At 36.0% G+C, this 21,405-nt stretch overlaps 1 protein-coding gene across 8 annotated transcripts in view; it reads right to left on the bottom strand.

Annotated features, from left to right (window-relative positions):
* The window catches only part of DLGAP1 (DLG associated protein 1), a 394,622-nt gene that overhangs the window by 233,969 nt on the left and 139,248 nt on the right, over positions 1–21,405 (bottom strand). For 6 of the 8 annotated variants that reach the window (XM_079300752.1, XM_079300753.1, XM_079300744.1 and 3 more), the window contains one exon: positions 13,299–13,408. The exons of the other annotated variants lie outside the window; for them this stretch is intronic. The gene's annotated coding sequence lies outside the window, so the exon portion shown is untranslated. The remainder of the gene's footprint in view (positions 1–13,298; positions 13,409–21,405) is intronic. 8 annotated transcript variants of the gene reach the window in all.

Raw genomic sequence — 21,405 nt, 5'->3', positions numbered from 1 at the left:
AAACAGGAAATGTGGACTTCCCCTTAAAATATGTTTTCTGCCTTAAAAAGGCAACCCTGAATTCTGTTATGTAACAGGATGAAGCAATGACAAAAGCTCTCATCTTCTGCAAACACATTTGTCCTGTCCCTATAATCCAGGACAGGCGATTCTCTTGCTGTTAGTTAGGCTACAGGATAAATTTCATAAGCTAGATAATCCTTTTCTAGGGAAAGAATCATCCCTACTGGGATGAAGTGAAACAAGAGTAGAAGAAATTATTTGCTGCCAGACACAAGCAGTTCAAGGAAACTCTCCTGAGAGTGGTAGCCTTTCCTCCACACTCCTTAGCTCCTGAAAATGAAGGATGGAAAGCAAAAGCATAAGAGGTAAATGGGGTCTTTCAGGCCAAGGGGAAAGTACATAGGTAAAACATCTACCAAACATTTTCCTGTTCTGAAAAGCAGAAAAACACAACTAGGAAGGTACCTCAATGAAGAAAAACCCCTCCACAAGGAGGAGAAAGAAGACATATGAAGAATACTTTCTAGATGCTGTCACTTTAACAAACCAGAGTTTGTTAGACTTTGTAAACCAGGGTTTGCAAAAGTGCACCACATATTGCAGCCAAAATTTCTAGTACTTTGCATGGACTAAAAAATGTTTTGAGAAATACGACTGACTGAGAAAAAACCTGAATATTCCTAATAAAAACACCAAAAAAACCCACAAAAAAACAAACCAAAACAAAACAAAAAACCACCAAAAAAACAAAAAACCAAAAAACCCCCCAAAAAAACCCCCAAAAAACCCCCTATCACCTGATCTCAGCCCTGTGCCAGTGACTCCTCTAGAGACGGAGGGAGAGGTACACCTAGGGGTGAGAGTAGGGTAATCTGTCCTCATCATTTAGGAATTTGGTCAAAAATATTCTCTTTTGGTGATATTTCCACAGCCTAAACACTAATTTTGGATGGCTTACCTTGGGTGAGATGTACTCATCCTTAGCACCCTGACTAATGCCACTTGTGGAAAGCATTTGAGAATGAGAACTGAAAATGAAAACTAAATAATGAAAGTTATTAAAAAGCATCTATAAGGGAGGAAAAGAAACTTGTGACTGATATTAAACAGTAATTTCAGAATTGGTGAAATAGGTAGTGAAATCACATTTTAAAGAAAAAACGGTAACTAATTTATAGGAAAAGATAATATTATATACATTGAAGAAGGGTATTTATAGGTGTGGTTATTATACAGCCATCACTATAATTTCTTGGTAGCACATAATTTAAATTGTGACATAAATGGCAATATGCTATAGCAAGCAATAGCATTTATCAATTGCATTTGTAGCCCAATTTAGTACTCATTCATGCTTAGATAAATAGAGGATCCTTGGCTATCCAAAGAATAATAATTTCTGAGTTAACACCCTTCATGGTGAGTACACATCTCTGCCAGCCACATTATCCCCCAAGCAGAAGGTCAGCTATCAAACCTGAAATCAAAAATAGCAACATTAACGTTGACACAATCTGTTTGAGGGCTAAGTAATGATGGCAGGTGAGAATTAATGGTGCTGAGCATAGAATCCCACTCCCTGCAGAGCAAGCTTTCCCTGGTTTTATCAAATAAATTATTTCCTCAACCATGAGCCCACAGTGCAGCATGAGAGACAAGCATGCCCATGAAAATCAGCAATAGCAGAAACACTGCATTAATTCAGTCCTGTCAAACATCTGGATTTAATGGCATTGGTGCCAGCAATTAGAGGCTGTTAGTAGCCCATAATTTTTCCCATTTCCCAGAGGTGTTTCAAACACTGCAAACACCAGTCTTAGAACAAAGAGTCGCTGATCACTCAATCTTTGTCACCTACAACTAAACTGCCTTACTGAGACACCTCTTGTCTCTAAAATTGCCATGAACAGTACATGCCCCCTTGGACATCTGTTGACTTTCAGGACCCTCACATCATTCCTTACAATCAGGAGTGTACTTACTTTGTATAATTACTTACCAATGAGTTGAAGGACATTACTAATACACCTTGGTCAGACTTTAACTATTCTGTAAGGGTAAATTCATCTTTTTATCTTGCAAAGTGCAAGTTTCATACTCACAACACTGAACTACAAAGACTATCTGAATCTTTTTCTGTGTTACTTCTGAATTTTTATAATGAACCAATTAAACAGGTTCTGCACCAAAATAATACCTTGTTTTCCTAGCTATAATAAGATTTTATTATTATTAAAAAAGAAACACATATCAATATAGCTACAGAGATTTAGGGATCTAAATAATATTTATTCAGTTCTGTATATGGAAGTCCCATCTTTCACAGATTTTGGGGGAATCAGGAGGATTACAAAAAACTGCAGGGCAAACCGTTGAAGAGATTAAGGGAATTCATCTAAGTTTAATCAGAATTTGCCAGAATAATATTTGATACATAAATAATTCAAGTTTGAATAGTATGCCAGAAATTTGCATTTTGTTTCCCTGTAAGAAGACAACACATCATTCATGCCTCATATATCTTCCCTTGTTTTAGTACTGCTATAGCTGTGAGTAAGACCATAAGATAATATAATGCTTTTAGAAGGGTAAGCAACACTAGTAATATTTCAAAGTCAGAAATTTTTCCTCCTTCTGCACAGAGGTCTAGATGTTCAGCAGAAGGCATTTTGCAAAGTTAAAAAAGAATTGCATATAATATATTGGTAAAAAGCAAAGTTTTAAATTTATTCAATATTTCCTCACAGAAAATAAACAGATTTTTACTTCTCAAACATATATGAAATGATCAGTCTGATAGACTCTGTAGCATAAAAATTATCAGTAACTGTAATGATACAAACTACTCCACCAATCCATTTCAATAATTCCAACCAACAAGGACCTCTGCTGAAATACCAAAATTGTTATGAAGAACCACAGCATAATGATAGTTTGCATATAATTAGTAAATCAAATGGAACTGCATTGGAGACAGAACAGGAAAGCAGTTATCCACTGATTCAATAAACTTCATTTGTCATTCTCAATTTGTTTTACTGTTTGGATTTTAATTACAAATCAAGTACTTAATCTATGATGAAAGCAGATAATTCAATTTATGCCAGGTATGTGTTTCCAGAAAGTAATCAGTCTGCAGTGTAGAGGCTTGGGGCAGGGCAGCTGGAAAGCTGCCTGGTGGAAAAGGACATGGGGGTGCTGGTCAACAGCAGCTGATCATGAGTCAGTGAGTGTCCAGTGCCCAAGAATCCTGCATTGTAGATTTTGAATAGAAACTGAAGTCTGCTCAGTTTTGGGCCCCTCACTACAAGAAAGACACTGAGGTGCTGGAGGGTGTCCAGAGAAGGGCAATGGAACTGGGGAAGGGTCTGGAGACAGGACTTAGAGGAACAGCTGTAGGAACTGGAGGAAAGGAGGTTGAGGGCAGACCTCCTTGCTGTTTCTAAGTACCTGAAAGCAGGTTGTAATGAGGTGAGAGTCATCTCTTCTCCTAAGTTACATGCAACATGACCAGAGGAAATTGCAAGTGCCCAGGGAAGATTTGACTGGATAATAGGAAAAATTTCTCCATGGAAAGGATTGTCAAGCTTTGGTACAAGCTCCTGGAGAAGTGGTTGAGTCCCCAGTCCTAGAGGTTTTTAAAAGATGTGTGGATGCAGTACTCAGGGATATGGTTTAGAGGTGCTGTGTTAATTATTGGACTCAATGATCTTTTGAAACAATGCTATGATCAGTTTCTTTAAATAAAAGGAAACCACTAAGAAAGTAAATACAATCAAAATAAATTACCGATACAGAGAAGCATATTTAACGACACATGCTTAGTATAAGAAACATTTAATTCAGAATTTAAGAGCTAAAAATGATTGGTATTATTGATTTCTTTTTCTTGTTCCCTGACAGCTAACCAATTACTCAGAGAAGACACGCTACAGGCACACAATATTACATGATACTTCATGTGCAGCAAAGATTAGTAATTGAAAATAAAAAACTCACCATGCTGATGAACACTACAGTGGTCAGGCAGCTCAGGATGAATAAATTCTTGTAACAGAAGAATACCGGGATGCAGCAATTATTTTCTGTTTTCTCAGATACTCAGGCTATTGACATCTCGACAAGAGGTCAATTTGCTATCCAAGCAGTCTCAAGGTATTAATTTGTCTAAACCTAAAACAGATGCTCTCTCAAATAAGGTTATTCCTGAAACGATGCTTGCCCTGTTACATCTGGTGCATCATGCTTTCCCCACAGCACAGGCTTCTTTGCTTATTGTTGCTCTAAGACACTAACTCTTGTCATGACACTCAAAGAAATCTGACTGGTGTCAGCAAGTATCAGAGAATCAATGCCAGATCAGGAATCTTGCTGCAGGACAAAGTTCATCCTTGTTACAAATTTCCACTAAGAATGATTCTACATTGATCCAATGGCATCTGCACAGAAGTGTGCTGGGTTTAGTATCATCCTGCTTATTTTCTGTGAATTAAAATACCTGCATCCCCTACAAAGCTGTTTAGATATATCCCTTTTATTGGATTGCTTCTGATCTTACATCCAAGAAGCTCTGTAGTTCAAGTATCATTTCAACCCAGTGGTGATACATCTTTCTTGATGTCGTACTGACTGCCTTCAGTCCTATCTTTTGGACAGATTCCACATTGAAAGAAAATATGTTTTGACCTAATCAGTCCATTTTGTACCTCCTGAAAGAGCTATGTTGCCTCGTCTCCTTGAACACACTTTCAAACTTAATAGAAAGAAAAATTATATTATTTGTTATTTTTACAAAATACTTGGGGAAAGTAGTTATACATACATGCATAAATATGCATATATCATGTAATATAAAGAAATTCTGTGCAAACATTTCTCAAACTCATTTGGCCAAATCAATAAGTGAGCTCAGTTTATCAGAAAGCAGTGTAGCTCAAATTTTACTGTGGTATAAACCTAACTTCTACAAGGCTTACCCATCAGAAAGCAGTGCACCCTCCAGACCAGAGGGCATTTCCATGCAGTGCTGTAAAGCTAAAATTATAACAGCCTTATAGTAAAGCATTACACTTCTCTGAGGCAGAGGAGCAAATTAGAGTAAATCATTTGAATAGCTGCATTATGAAACTATTGATGTTAACAAGGACATATATTACTTTTTGGATGACTTAATTAATATTTTTGGATCATTACATTAATATTTGCTCACCTACAGAAGCCAAAAATCCCAGTCTTCTAACATTGCACTTTCTTTTTCTCACTCACTAACAAAAAAATCCAATTCTTGGACACAGGGCACCTTCACCTCAATTACCTGCTTGGAATCTTGATCTTCAAAATTCAATGTATTTTAAAATTGGCTTAATCCTAATTTTAGTTTCCCTCATTGGATATCACAATAAATGCTTTTTATTTTGAACTTTGACAAGCTGTGCAAAGAAGAAGCACAGCAGTTGGCACCAGTAATTTATCTAAACACTGCTTTATCCCCATGTTGGACTTGATAGATCACATGGAAGATCTACATGATAAGGATGAGAAATGCAGCAATCTTCATCTGTATAATTCGTATTCTGCTAATGATATTTATTTTGTAAAGATGACAAATAAGTTTTATATACTGATACAGCCTGAACAGTATTATAACCCTGCAGTCTTACTGATGTCTTGGATAAATATATTTTCCAAAATATCTATGAAATATCAACAACTACATAAACATTTATCTTCGTATTTTATATTCAACTCAATTCAGTGTTATACAAATTGTCTCCATTTATATTCTGAGTTTATAATACTGGGCTGACATAGGCCTGTTTTCTTATACAGCAAAAGGTAAGTTTAAAAAAACTGTTCAGAAGGAAACACAAGTTTTAATTTCATTAATTGTTACTAAGCATAGCCAGACTAATTTTTCTACATTGTTTCCATGTTAAAAAAACCAAACACAAAACAAAGAAAAAGCCCCAACCAATATTCTAGGTTACTACTCTGTACTTAGTGTTTATCAGACATAATTTGGATTTCTGAAGTCTCATAAAACTCAGCTTTGTGAGTAAACAAAACTCAGGATAGAATTCAGCTCTGATTCAAGGAATACAGTGATCTTTCTCACTCATGGGTGAGCTTTACTTTGCTCTCTGCGACCATCCTATTTCAGATAATAGATCTTAAAAGTAATGCTAGAAAATTGGCTTGCAAGTAATACTTGTACTGATAGCAGAACCAGTTTAGAGGACAGATGTATTCCAGCTATGAAGACCCTGGGAAGTGAAGCATTATAAAAAAAGAAAATAGATCATTTCAACAGTCAGAACCACAGCGTCCAGTGACAGCAAAATAGCTGCTTTTACTGGTGTGCTTAACATGTTGATACAGACCCCAATTCAATGTAACTCTCACAAAGGTAAAATTGAGCCAGCCAGACACACTCATCTAAGATCCAAGTTTTCCTAGTGAGAGATGAAAGTCTGTAGTGACTTTTCTTATATAGACAATACTACAGAAAACCAAGAAATGCTCAGCTGGTATGTATACCTAGTCATATTTCAGGATCTCCTCTGTTCAACACACTCAGATCATGGAGCAGGTCCTGAAACATGACTGACCATTTCTGCTTTGGCAATAAAATCAGTTGCTGAAAGCCCAACAGACACAGCAGTTTCTTAGTTGCCACGTCCATGCCATCTCTGCACACAGGCCTGGTCTTTCAATCTTCCCTGAAATAACATTTTACTCCAACAGCAATGAATCACAGCCATCTTACTAAACAGCGAGGGTGTAAATACTTCAACAGCAAAATCAAGTAGCTCCTATTAGATCAGAACACTTTTTTGCTGTTCTCACATACAAATAAACAAACACACTGACTCTGTGAATAAAAGAGGCCACTGGGACAGTGCAGTCTAACCTGCTGTGTAACATTACAGAAACTGTCTGATATAACTTCACAGTGCCTTCCATCAAGTCCCACTTCTGAATCAGATGCAGCACACTGCTTTTAGCTCTGCTGCATTTCTAGAGGAACCCAAGAGATCTTGAAGAATTTAATGAGTACATTTCAAGGATGTTTGAGCACCTAATTCCCTAAATTGCTTCAGCAATCCTAGACTTAATTCCAAATGAAATCTTTTAAGTTACAAGAATCCACAACAGTGCTTGGTAAATGGTTCCAATGTGTATTTACTTCTGTTAAAAAATATGCACTTTGCTTCCATTTTGAGGTTTAACTTCCATGTACTGGATCTTTTTTGTCACACTTGTGAGTCTCAGAAGGTCAATATTTTTTTGCCTTCTACAGAGAGGGAAGTTTTTTGACTCCACCCTCTTCTCCAATACTGAATCAAACCAAGCATTATTTTTAATCTCATTGGAACCAGTCTTGTGGTTTCTCCCAAAGTCCCTCCAATTTTCAACAATTTCTTCAAGCATGAGCATCTTAATCAAGTATGTCCTAGAGTGGCCATGTTTGGAACAGAATGGTGGCTTTAATGTATTAGTAAATACATCAGTAAATAAGATTGGAGTAGTGCCTTAACCTGCCACCTGCAGAATCCTATTACAGCTGGTAATGCAATGCCCTTAAACGCCTTTTCAGAATTTTTATCTATGGGATCACATCCCCATTTAATGCTCCTTTACTCTTGAACTGTCTAATTCTTAAGCAAAACATTTGTTTTTATTGATACAGGACAGACAGCATGATACCATATGTACAAATTCACCCAAAATTTTGAAGCAAATTGTCCTCCTCCGAATTTATCACTTCACCAATTTCTGTGCTATTTTCATACTTTACTTTTGGTAATTTTATATTTTCTTTCACTTCTTGAAATTTTCTTGATTTGCAAGATCAGAATTTTAGTTGGTCAAATAAATTCTTAGGCAGCTTATAAAAATGAGGTGCAAATTATTTCATTGTGCTGATTTTGCAACACTGAAATATTTCTCCTCATTTCTAAAGTAACAATAATGAAGTTTCTAGCCTACTTCATCAATGTACTCAAATAAATTGATGCTTTAAGAGCAGAGACAACTCTGAAAGCTTCAGTAATATGCATGTTTATACCTTTAATTCTTGATCAATGATAGTGTGTTAAAATGTTGGTTTCTGTTCCTTTGGTCTTGAGAACACAGTCCCTGCATCCCAAAATGACTGTGGTCTCTCTCAAGCATACAAGCACTGAATACTAGAATTCTTCACCATGGTGCAACTGTGACCCACCACTATCCCTTGGGACCACTGTCCCATCCCCAAAGCACCAGACAGCTTTTTTAAACTGTCTGCAGCATGCAGACTGTAGCTAGAAGGGCTGGCAGGGAAAGGTAGGGAAACAAAAGGTAAGTAGATATTATACAATAGAAATAAAACAGATTGTAGCAGCAGGTTAAAAAAATAGCCATATGGAAGAGTTTCATATAAAATAAAGCTTTCAGGAGACCATGATTTTTTATTACCCAATGAGTCAGAAGAGGCTACTAATGTACCTTGGCCACATTTTCACTAACCAGTAAGAACAAATTTATCTTTTTATTTTGCACAGTGCCAGTTCCATCCCTGCAACCCTGAACTAAGAGGATTATCTGAATCATATTTTCTTATTACGTTTTTGCTGTAGTTGTTATAATCATATAAAAATACAAAGGAAGACCATATAAGGACAGATGTGTTTCCTATAACCTTTCTAGTGTGAGCATAAATATGCAGTCCCTGATTCCATGAAGCCATCAGGAGATGGTGAGATATTTATCATTGTGCCTGTGTCTGCTTATGATGTGCAATGCAAACCAAAGAAAGGCATCTCTGCCTGCATCATCTAAAACCCAGTGCCACACACATTGGTTTGTTTCTAACAGTAGTGAATTATTTCAGGAATATGATTTTGTACCATGGGAGTAAATTGGATTTCCCACTGTACTCAGCTTGAAATTTTTTACTGGAAGAGAATGACAGCAATACAAGAACTATTCCATTTCTCAGAGTTAATGGTATCATCACTTTTTGTCCAATCATAAAAGCTTCTTACAGGCATCCACTTCCAGTAGTCTGCACATCCAAAAATAGCCATTCTGAGTGAATTCAAAGGCTCATTGAGCCACTGGCATAAGCCACAGTGGCAGCTGATGCCTAAAGAAAAGTATAGAAAAGCATAAGAAGGTTGAATAATTCTGGTATTTCCCGAGCTAGGGACAGCATCTTCTGAGAGACCTTACAAGAATGGTACCTATTTCCAACACTGTCCTTGCCTCAAGGGTGCCACTCAACAGTCATGCTCCCACATGCATCTCTACTTTAGCTGTGACTTTCACTCAAGGAAAAGAAAGTCACAAGGACAGGTATTTTAAAGTAAAAGGATCACTGATCATTCCATTGGATTAACAGGAAGAGGTAGAATAAATAAAAAGATGATGCTTAAGAATTTGGCCTCGCTTCTTCACCTATCTTCTACAATGTCATTTTTATCAAGGCAGTGGAACAGGGGCTGGGAATCAGGCAATGATGTTTTGAAGTTGCTTCATCTGTCTTTTCCTGAGACTGTTCATCTCAGTTTATCAACATGTTCACTTTGTTATTTAAATACTACGAAATAGATACACTAGTATTTTAAATAAAAAATAATTATTTAAATATAAAGAAAAATTCTGTTTAGTATCTTGACATTGTTTGTATTAAAGCATAAATAAGGACAAATTTTTTTATTATTCTTTTAAATCCTGCCAGTGTCATGTACTGAAGGTTTAAAGACTGTAAAAAAATAACTGATCTGATAAATATCTCATAAAAAATTAACTGATGAATTTTCTCTATTTAACAGAAGTTAAGGCCAACTATAGGAAATAGAGTCTTCTGGCAAGTTGGCTCAATTTCCTCCAACAGCCTATCTTCCACCAAAAAGAAAGGTTAGTGTGGATGTCATAGGAAGAAAGACCATACCTTTGTCCATAATTCAGCCAATAAATATCTAGATTATACCAACTGTAAAAAGCAGGAGACAAAAGATCCATGTCTGAAATAAATTTTGATAAAAAATTGATAATAGCTGTGGGGAATTATCTTCTATTTCTGCTAGCTGTGATGAAGGGACATTTTTTTCAGACTGACACAGAAAAAAGTCTATGTCCTTAGCTATCAAATATCGACCTTTCTCTTCATTTATTCTTTTTTCCTCCAACTTACATATTTAACTCATGTAAGCAAATTCATAGCAATTTTTTATTGCTCAAAGATAAGCTTCTATAGTTTTAGTTGTTAATGACTGTTTCCTTAGTTATAATAGTAATGAAGCTTTTGATTCAATATTCCATTCTATACCCCAGCATGCCCCTATCTGCCATTTTTGATCTTTTCTTCACAATTATAATAGGTGCTGAAACTTAAGGATCTTTAAGGTCCTGTACAGCCAAACCAAAGCCATTCTGTGATTCTATAGTTCTGTAACTCCATTTTCCATTATGCCTACACAGATGGTTTGTCAGACTTGTGAAATTACTGCTGACACTAAGATACTCAAAGCTAATAATTGACCAGATTTCAGTATCCAGCTCATCCCAAAACATTATGGATATTTCCTGGACCTCCAACTTGTTCTGCATGCAAAAATGCTTAAAAGATTTGTCTCTATTTGTGATGTTTGGTTTTCCTATAAGTAGAGAAGGAAGTAGGAATATAAATAAAATTTGAATTTTGATTGAAATGTCTGGGTTTATCTAATAGACAAACAAATCATTTGTCTATCTCACAGTCAGTTTACTTTCTTTTCTCTGATTCATAGGCTTTCTATAACTGCTCAGGGAATTGCTATTAAGCTGTAATAAGAAGCCCTGACTAAATTTTTCTTTAAAACACCCCAAGCAAGTCATAATCAATTTTTTTAAATTTGCACTAGAAGTCTGTTTTTTTCTTTATATTTGATTGCAGTACCTTTGCCTCATCCCAGCTTTTCTGCCTTCTCAGTGTACTTTACCTGAGGCAATTTTCTAATTTTTCTCATTACAGCTGTTATTTTCACACCAGGATTATTAGTAAAATGTCTTATGCTTCCCCTTGTACTGTATCAAATATCATCATATCTTTTAACTGGTAATTTGTTCTCTTTGTCTTGTGTCCTCTTCCCCTCAGGAATAATATTTTGCAGAGCCTGAGACTTCCACATAATTAGATCATACAAAACATCCGCTATCCTCTCTCCCACTAAGACAGGAGGACCTTAAGGTTTAAATTACTTCCATACATTCTCACTGTAGCAGATCAATTATACTCCTTTTGTTTGGTCTCATTAAAGTTCAATTTCATCCACATCCCTAGCACATTTTATATGGATTCTCTTTATCTGACTTTTTCAAAGCCTAGTCTTCTTCTCCCTGATGATAAACATATCTTGATTTAATGGCATCTTCAAGTTCTGTCTGCATTTCCCTTGAAAAAAATTCACTACAAAAGAGTAACATTATATTCACAGAATCACAGATTAGTCTGAGGTGGAAGGGACCCACAAGGGCCATCCAGTCATTCTCAAGTGATATCGTCAATATATTCCTGAGGAAAATAAGTGGATCACAACCTGTTCTTCTAATGAATGTATCACTAATCAAAATATCTTCTTCCATGACATAATGTTTTCTTTTTATCCAAGCTTCTGTAAACTGAGGGGATAGGGTGGGGCTTTTTTGTGTGCATGAAAATGCATATAAATATATGTAAATGATAAGCAAATGTAATACCGCCAAAAACAAATTCCTAAGGTAAAAATCCAACTTTTGTTTGGGAAAAATCACACCACTGCAAATCTTATGTCACCTTTTCAATGAAGTTTCTGAGTTCTACAGAGGGCCAGACTGAGGCAAACTTAGTTGAACTGATCTATTTCACCGTGTCAGAAGATACACACTAGTTCCAAGTCCTATTCTCCAAAGGAAATTTACCACTTCTTGTAGGGTGTATGTACCTTAGAAATATATACCTGCAATGTATAAATACATATGTATAATATATATATATATAACATGCAGAATGATATAAATATCTCTATCTATTTATATCTATATATCTCATATATAAGTCATCATGGATATGGTTTTATGGCTATGGAAATGTTTCAACATTCTGCTCCTTTCTCCTCTTAAAAAACATTTACTAAAATACAAAGCTGCTGGATGATTAGATAACATTCTACTTGTAAGAAGCTCTATTTCTGAATTGAGGTATCCATTGAATTTTTTGTGTCAATTGAAAACAATGAAAAAAGATCACTTTGGAGTGACACAAAGAGTATTCCTAAAATGTAAAATGTCTCATGCAGTATCTTAAACTTATGCTTCACTCAGGGAAATTTACAAATTGAAGTAAAGTATCATACCTAACTAAACTAAAATAACCAATATATGATAACCAATTATATGATTAACATAGTAGCTTAACATTACAATTAAATTGCATGCAACTGAACTGTAATGAGTTGAATATAGTTCTAAGAGTTACTTTTAAAATCATATCAAATCATAGACAGAATGACCAACATTAAAAAAAGATGGGCATGTGTGTTTAAGTCTGCCATGTGGTAATAAAAAAACTGGATATAGAACTGATTTTAATTTGTCTCAGTGTAATTAGCATTGGCAAATACCAATAGCTCACTATGTGTAGACATTTCATTGCTATTCAATTTCTGTTTCAGAAGCTAGAAGTCAGCTTATCTTCAGTATATCCTATCAGGTCTCTCCTAGTGTAAAAAAAAAAAACCCAAAAACAAACAGAAAAAAAGGAAGCAAAAATATCTGTGGAAAAGGAAGTTCTCTCCTTACCAGACCATTTCAGTGTTGCTTCCAAGATGCTGCAACCCCTTGCCATGCTTGTCTTCTGCACCTTGTTTTCTCTCTGACCTCTCCCCTTTGTTATAGTCCTCTAGGCCAAATCAGTCCTTCCTCCTACATTCCCTATGCTCTCTCCACAGCTCTGGTATATCTAGCTCTGTGGGGATCCACTCAACACTTAAATTTATATTAAGTTCATATTATATATATACATTTTTACATTCATATCAGACTTGTGAAAATCATTCACCACAACAATTGAAGACACCCAATATTAACAGTCCTCAGAGTCCTCAGCCAACATAACTAGTTAAGTACAAAAATGGGTTATCATATGTTTAATTTTCTAGCTACCTTCATTTCCATTAAAGCAGTTGAGTTTGCAATCATTTGGCTCCCTGCCTTTGCAGGAGGCAGATCTGGAGATAATGAATAAAAGCAATTCAGAGAGAGATCAAGGAGAATGATCAGAGGAAAGGACTCACCTCTTTTAGTCAGTTTTCCATTTTAGTTGTTTCAGTAGTTAAAGAGGGAAGAGATTTTTTGCGCACTCTTTAATTCAGATGTCAGTTCCAATACTTGATGCTTGACTGTTCTGAAACACAATCAAAGTGTAGAAGTTAAAACTACTAGCCTGAAAAAAGACAGAATTATTAACATGGCAAGGATCTATGTATTCATTAAAATCACAGCAATGTTGGGATGCTTTATAACAATGCTCCATGGCAAGGTTTCCACATGGTTCCACTTCCCTTCTTGCAACAAAAAAAGAATATTTTGATTGCATCATGCTGCATTTGTGGCGCCTTCTCAACCTTCCTACTCCTGTTGCACAATGCATGAAGAGTTTGTTGGCTCTTTCACCAAAAGATACAAAGACTAGTTACATGTGATTGCCTCAGTAAATCTCTGCAAGCTCACCTCTCCCCCACTCACTCCCTTCCACAACCTTTTATCACTCTACATAAACACCATGGAATCCTGCTGCCTGGATCTGGGAAAGCAGAGGAGAATGGTGAGAAAATCTGAACCACCCAGCTATAGACATGGTGCTTCCCCCATGAGCATTTGATGGGTAGTGGACAAAATTGCAATGGGAAGTCACTACACATTAAAATATATGATCTTTTAAAATTATATAAACTGAAAATACTTATTTATAAGCCATCTTCTCTTTCTTGTCAGGAAAATTATATACATGTTTCTCCCTCTGATTTCTCCAGTACTGCTTACTGAGGCTAACAGAAATAAATGGCTTTCCTCCATGTTCTATATTTGTTCTCTATGAGTCATCTCACTATTTAAGTTTTGTTTCTCATCACCTAAAGGTCTAGCCTATTTTATTCTGTCTTTTTTCATGTGAACAATTCGAAAGTTAGAATAAGTGTGAATATTTTGTCTTGTAAATGCAGTTAACATCTCAAATCAAACTTTTACTGTAAAGCGCATTAAAAGAAACAAAATCACAGCTAAGGATGCTTTGATACTAGCCTTGGACTATAAAGAAGATTTATCACTACAATAACTTGTTTGATGTGTTCTTAAGTTATTTTAATCTCTTGATGCTCATTTAATAAATACCTTTCCACACCACTGTTAAATATTGGGGGTTAGTTGTCAGAAAAAGAAGTAAAAATTTTCAGAGCAAAAGTAACCTGAAACCCATGTTTACAAAACTAGAAGAGAACAACCTGATCAGAATCTAATGTCCCACTTCCCACAGGCTAAAAAACTTTCATAAATTAATTCCTTTGGAAGCAGGATGCACATCTTTGTAAAACATCAAGCGTTGGATTGGAATTCTTGCAAGTAACCACTAAGAGGACAGGAATAACCTTTGTACACAAGAGGTGATTACTTTTGGGAATTTCTTGACCTCTAAAGCAGTCAAACAGATGATGGCTGCAGGCTCATCTTTGTTACTTTCTTTATATTTACTATGAGTCCCATTTCCAAGATAAAATAAATTCTGACACTGTTTCAGAGCCTGACATTACTGTCAGGATAGAAACACACGAAACCCATTCCACTAGTACTCCAATGACAGCACTTTGTGTAGAGCTGGCTTTGAGGGCCTGCCTCTCCCTTGAGGTATATAACTATCTTTACTGCATTTCTTATTAATTCTAAATCTAAATTTCCAGTTCTTTCTCAACAGTTGGTCTTTCTTGTTGGTTTGTGCAGGGTTTTTTTGTCAGAAGTGGGAGAAAACAACATGTTCAAAGTAAAAAAATGAGATGGTAAAACTCTCAGATTGGCAGTGGAATCAAGAGAGAGGTACAGAAATGGCTTTTAAATTATTTCCAAAATGCATAGATTTCCTGTTGACAGGATCTCTTTTCAGGAAGGTTTTAATTTGCCTATAATATTGACTACATCATAAGCATTTCAGATTTTCTGTGAGAGTATAAATTGACAGAGTATATTTAATAGTAACAAGTAAACTGGATTGACTTTTTCTATAACATCTCCTTAGGGAGCTTACAAACATAAATCTCAAAAGAAACAAATCCTCCATTATCTTTAGGAGGAGCCCTGAGTTGTAAATGCTCCTCTGAACCCATTGAAACTCCCATGCTTGCAGATTTGGTTGAGAGCCTTGCTGAAGCTGGGCTCAGATGGCTTTCTCTTAGCTTACAGAATTTGCTTGGATAAAAGAAATTTTAACCTGTCAGATGTATTTAGTGATGACAGAGACAGTGAAGGCAGGCAATGTAAAAGTATCACCTGCATCACACAATGTTAAGCACACTGTAAGCTGCTGTCTAAAGTCTAAAAAAGATAAAATTTGAAAGTAACTTTCTGCAAACATCTAAGTATATATGACAGAGTTTTCATGGCCATGGACTAGTGTGCTTCAGATTCTGTACAAACAGGTTAACAGCCCAAACTAAATCAACATTGGCTTAAAAGTTTTAAGATTTCTTTAATTCTCCATCTGTTTTTGCTTTCAGTCTTTCTTATTTATATATGTCTATGAATGCTAGCCTTCTCTGACCACTTTCCCTATTTTTTATTTAATCTGAGGGTTACAACCAGAAAAGGTGCACAAAAAAGCAAGATGATGATGGAGCATACAGAATGACTTCTGCATGAGGGACAAATGGTAGGGCAACACTATAAAAAAAGAGAAAATTGAATAATGGAAGGTTATTATAACAACCATAGAACATTAAATCAAGCTAATTAAGAGCCACATCATAAAAAGAAAGAAAGCTGAGCAAATGAAAAAAAAGAGGAATGGCCCTTTCTGCAAAGTGTCGTTTTACTGTGGGACTCCTGCCACAGTAGGTCATGGAGATAAATCATGCCTTCAAGAGAAGTCAGGAAAAGTGTGGGAAGATTAAATTCCCTCAAATTAGGTAACTAGAAATGTTTAGAAACATGCAGCTCAGAAAGACCCAACGTTCAAGACATCAGGAGGCCAAGAGAATATGTTTGACATGCTTGTATATTCTTTCTTTTGTTCTCTGATGCATGAAACAGGGAATGGGACAAAAATACTTTTAATCTTGATGGTAATTTTTTTAGTGTGTGTTTTTAGATAGATTTTGTTAAAAAGAAGCCTGGAAGAAAGTGTGGCAAAGAACAGGAGAAAAGGATAACCCAGAACAGGTGCTAGGGAGGCTGTGGCCTCTCCATCCTGGATGATACTGAACACTCAGTTTAACAGGACCCTCCACAACTTGATAAGTGCCTGTAATTCCTTACTAGGTAAATGATCCTGTGAATCTGTGAGTCTGAGAAACAGACTCTAATCACATCTATACCATTCCTGTGCAGAACACCAATTCACAGTGTGACCATTATCACTAAACCAAATTTCAATGAGGAAATGAAGGGCAGGTCTTGATGTGTTTTATTACTTACTAAACCATTTGATTTCTCTTCTACGTGATGCTTCTTTACACTCCTGGGGTTCTGCTTGTATGCATAATTTTTAATTAACAATACATACTGTAAAGGAAATGGATGAATTTTTTTCCCAGGGTTTGTTTTTTTTTTTTTCACTAATTTTTCATTCCTTCCTATATTCACAATGGAATTCACAATGAAAGTTGTTGAGCATCCATTTTTCTGTACACAATATCAAGATACTGATCTACATTAACAACCCAAATCTGTTCCATTATGAAGGTGGATTTAGAGGGGCTTTAGATATAGTGCATGCAACCTTTCAATGAGGGTGAGTAGCTGGGGTGACAAATGGCAGATGACCTCTGATGTTCAGAAAAGGCCTCTTTCAGAAGATAATTTAGTGCATATTAAGCCATTAGCACCAACTAATTTTTTTACTTTTTAAGCATTGAGCAGGAACCTCATATATTTGCTCTCCAAATTATTCCTAAATAATAATAATTACAGAAATTAGGACTGCCTAGTTACCACACACAAATGAACTTCTAAAAATTTAATTACAACCTCACTAGTGTAGTAATAATGGGAATACTGTAAAGCTTAGCAATGAGCAGAAAGCTCAGTCTTCTTCCTATAAAGCCAAGACTGCAGTATCACACACATTTATTGAACCTCATTTGTAAAATTAAGAGTCTCCCTCAGACAATTAAAAATCATGCTGAGTACTCAGCCACAGTAAATTACAAATATAATTAAGTAAATAATAAGAAAGCCCAAGTCCCTACTTCAATGCATTGCCAATTCAGCTAATCCAAGCACAGCAAATATTAATGCAATACTTCAATGTCTACAGCTCAGCTCCTGATCTACAGTAATAATAACACATTAAGGTTTTGTTCATACTCAGAGCAAACACTTTATTTTCCCCAAGACAACTGGAGCACCAGGTTGCCAATAATAAGCTGCTCATATCTTCCATCATCCTGCTCAGGAAGGCAGGCTGAGAAGATGAGCACTTTTAGCCTGATTGTATTTGCCACCAATTATAGAGACACAGTCTTTTGATGATTCTTCACTTTAAACTGAAAATAAACTAACCTGAAGGATTAAAATCAATGCCAATTAAAGGGCTCTGCAAAGTGTGATTTATAATTCTCCTGCTTCAGGAAGTCACTACACTATCACTATTTGCATTCCATTGTTTCTGCATACAAAGCACACAAAAAATCACATCTTGGAAAAACCTTCTGATTTTAGCAGCTGGCACACCAATGAGAAAAAGTTTAAAATTCTATATTAGAGACAAGGACTATGCAAGAAATGAAATGTGTCTAAAATTATGCTGACAGCACATGTCACTTGCCAACAATGTAGACTAGCGTTGATATGAGATGTTGTTTACAAGCTCACAGAGAAAGGATTAAATACAATTTAATTAATTCAAACTTAAGTATGTATTTTTACCACTACACAGCAGTGTCTGAATGGCAGACATTTCACTGTCTCACTGCAGTTGCATTATTCTCAGCCCAACCTCATAAATATTAATTGCTTTTGAAACTGAGTTAAAAGTCTGCACATGAGATAAAGGAAAAATCCCAAGCACAGGCTTTCCCTCAACATCAATCCACATGAGGAATAAAATATTCTCTATGAAATGTTCCTGCATCAGCACCACTGGGAAGTTCTGCAGTCTATTCTTGTTGGAGGTAAATGGTTTTAATTTGCTCTTCATCGTAACTGAAAGAATCAGTTATATAAAGCTTTAATACTTCCAAATCTGTTTCTTAATAAGGAGAAGCTTCCACAGCTCCTCACCTGACTGCCCCACTGTGAGATTTTTCATGCAATGTGCATGAAGAATTTGGCTCTAAAGCAGGCAGAAAACTACAAAGAAAGGCAAATATAAAAAATCATAAATCCACAATTTTCTGTATCTACTACCACCTCAATAATGCATTTAAAAAAGAAATAGTTAAAAAACTAAATTAAATAAAAAAATTAATGTGCTTTGTTCCATTGCTCATGCCATTAAGAGAGTTGAAACTGGGCTGATAGTGAGTAAATACCAATTTGTTAGCACATTAACAGTTCAGTCAGCAGATCTCTTGGTGGGAAGGGGGGGAGGAGGGGAGGGAGGGAGGGGGGGAGGGGGGGAGGGAGGAAGGGAGGGAGGGAGGAAGGGAGGAAGGGAGGAAGGGAGGAAGGGAGGAAGGGAGGAAGGGAGGAAGGGAGGAAGGGAGGAAGGGAGGAAGGGAGGAAGGAAGGAAGGAAGGAAGGAAGGAAGGAAGGAAGGAAGGAAGGAAGGAAGGAAGGAAGGAAGGAAGGAAGGAAGGAAGGAAGGAAGGAAGGAAGGAAGGAAGGAAGGAAGGAAGGAAGGAAGGAAGGAAGGAAGGAAGGAAGGAAGGAAGGAAGGAAGGAAGGAAGGAAGGAAGGAAGGAAGGAAGGAAGGAAGGAAGGAAGGAAGGAAGGAAGGAAGGAAGGAAGGAAGGAAGGAAGGAAGGAAGGAAGGAAGGAAGGAAGGAAGGAAGGAAGGAAGGAAGGAAGGAAGGAAGGAAGGAAGGAAGGAAGGAAGGAAGGAAGGAAGGAAGGAAGGAAGGAAATTTTAGGCCATGATTATTATATATAACATAATTTCAGTGTGAAGCACTGTATAGAGACCCATGAATCCAATTCCCCTTACCATTTGACACATATGTATAGAGAGAAATATTGATTCAAGCCACATATATAATGGAAGTTTTTGTCAAGTGAAATGTTACAAACAAATCAACTACAATATTTTTCTCTCAAATACTCTTATACATCCTTTGCAATTTACGACTAAAATATCTGTATATCATAGAAGTGGTTGCAACACAACATAGGCTTAAAAACCTGTGTACCTCAAGTAACATTTCCAGAAATATATAACAGTCCTTCCCAAATCCCCCTGGTCTCCATATTTCTCACACAGCCTTTATATTGCATCAATTCCCTTTTGGGAACATATATAGCAGCAAATATGTCAGTAGCACTTCAAGAATTACTGTGCTTTTAAACCAGTCTACATTTTCATCTCTCTATTCCCCAAAATAACATGATGGGCTGTAGAAGAAAATAAAGAAACCCCCAAGGTTTATTGTTTCTCCTAGTACACAGTGAAAAGTAGACAATTTCAGTGTACATCTTCCAGAACCTACATGTGAATTTTAAACATATCCAGCTCATGATTTTATTGCATGGAATACTACTCCTGCAATCATCAAAATTCCCTTTGCTTTGAAATGCTGAAAAAATGCTTCCAGCCTAAATAGCAATCATGAGGCATTTGAGCAGTTTTTGATACTGAACATGTTAAAAAATGGCATCCAGCTGTTGCAGGAAGAAACTTTCAATTACACAGTTGGTTGAAAACGCACCACATAGTAAAGAACTCTACTTGTGCAGCACTATGAGGAATCTGCAAACAGGGGGATACTTTGATAATCTAATTGTACCTTTTCCTAAAGGTTAAATTTATATTATCACAAATGAATCTTTATAACAGATCATCTGTCAAAACATTTAAAAAGACATTTATTTCTCTTTACCATTTCCTAGTGAAAAAATGTCTCTCTCTTTTTCTTCATGTGGTCCAAGTTATTCTGCTCTTGCTTTCGAGCCAAAGCTAAACATCACTGTGAATATATGACAGAGACTTTCCCTGCAAGCTTCTGTGGTTAAAACATCTGGCTAAGTAATGGCTTTCACATACAGTGCACAATTTTTTATGTTCAGTCATCATCCATTCACTGTACTTAAAACTCAAAACTTCAAACCTCCTGAACAAGGCTCTAATCACACTTGATGTGGAAAAAAAAAGGCTGTCAACAGAAAATTCATTATCTTTCCATCATGATATACTGGGTGATAAAATGAGGAAAGTTTACACCTGCATGAATCCCCACCAAACTGAACTGTCTTTGTTAGTCAAGGCACAGTAGGGATTATGTCCTATGCAGATCAACATTCCTTTTGTTGGTCAAGAAATTACCTTTTTTAATTTTTTTTTTTTTTTTTTAATCAGTGTAAACCATGTAGTTTTCTGTCTTGCCACACAGAGTACAAAAGACCTAAGCATATTCAAACTAACTTGCCAACAAAGCTGATTTAGAAGTATACAAAATAAACTTTTATGTTCCAGGCTTAAATTATGGCAAACTTAAATTCTTGATGCACATCTAAGCAAATGAAGAGTTACATAGTACAAAGTTTGTCTTTATAATCAATGCAATTTTTATTATTTAAAAATAAATAATGGACAACACTGCCAAGTTGACCCTACAAATATTTTCTCTTTATTTTGTGCTAGTAAGCAGGGCATATCAAGACAATTTTATGGACTCATGAATATGGTACATTAGCCCCAGGAATTTGCTGCTGGCCTCTTGCTGCTCTCACAGGCTGCCAATATTGCAGTCAGTTGATTTGAACAGGAACATAGGTTGAAGTGAAGAGGTTTTTAAAAAACCCACACAATGCATTAGGTTTATTACATCTAACTACACAAGTACTGGTTTTCAATTATATTTTACCATGACAAAATTGAAAAAAAAATCACCCAGAATTTTTATATATAGTTTTTTCTAATTATAGACTTCACAGCACACAAGTGTGCAAGAAAATGTCAGAGAAAGCAGTACTCCTGTAACTGTGTGGTGTTTTTTTGCTTAATTCATTTATTGACTGCTTGATTAGTTAGTTTGTGCAGCA

The sequence above is a fragment of the Erithacus rubecula genome, assembly GCF_903797595.1.
Source record: "Erithacus rubecula genome assembly, chromosome: 3".
In the NCBI taxonomy this organism is placed as follows: domain Eukaryota; kingdom Metazoa; phylum Chordata; class Aves; order Passeriformes; family Muscicapidae; genus Erithacus; species Erithacus rubecula.
The sequence above is the reverse complement of the archived record's forward strand: the minus strand, read 5'-3'. Positions and strand labels throughout refer to the sequence as shown.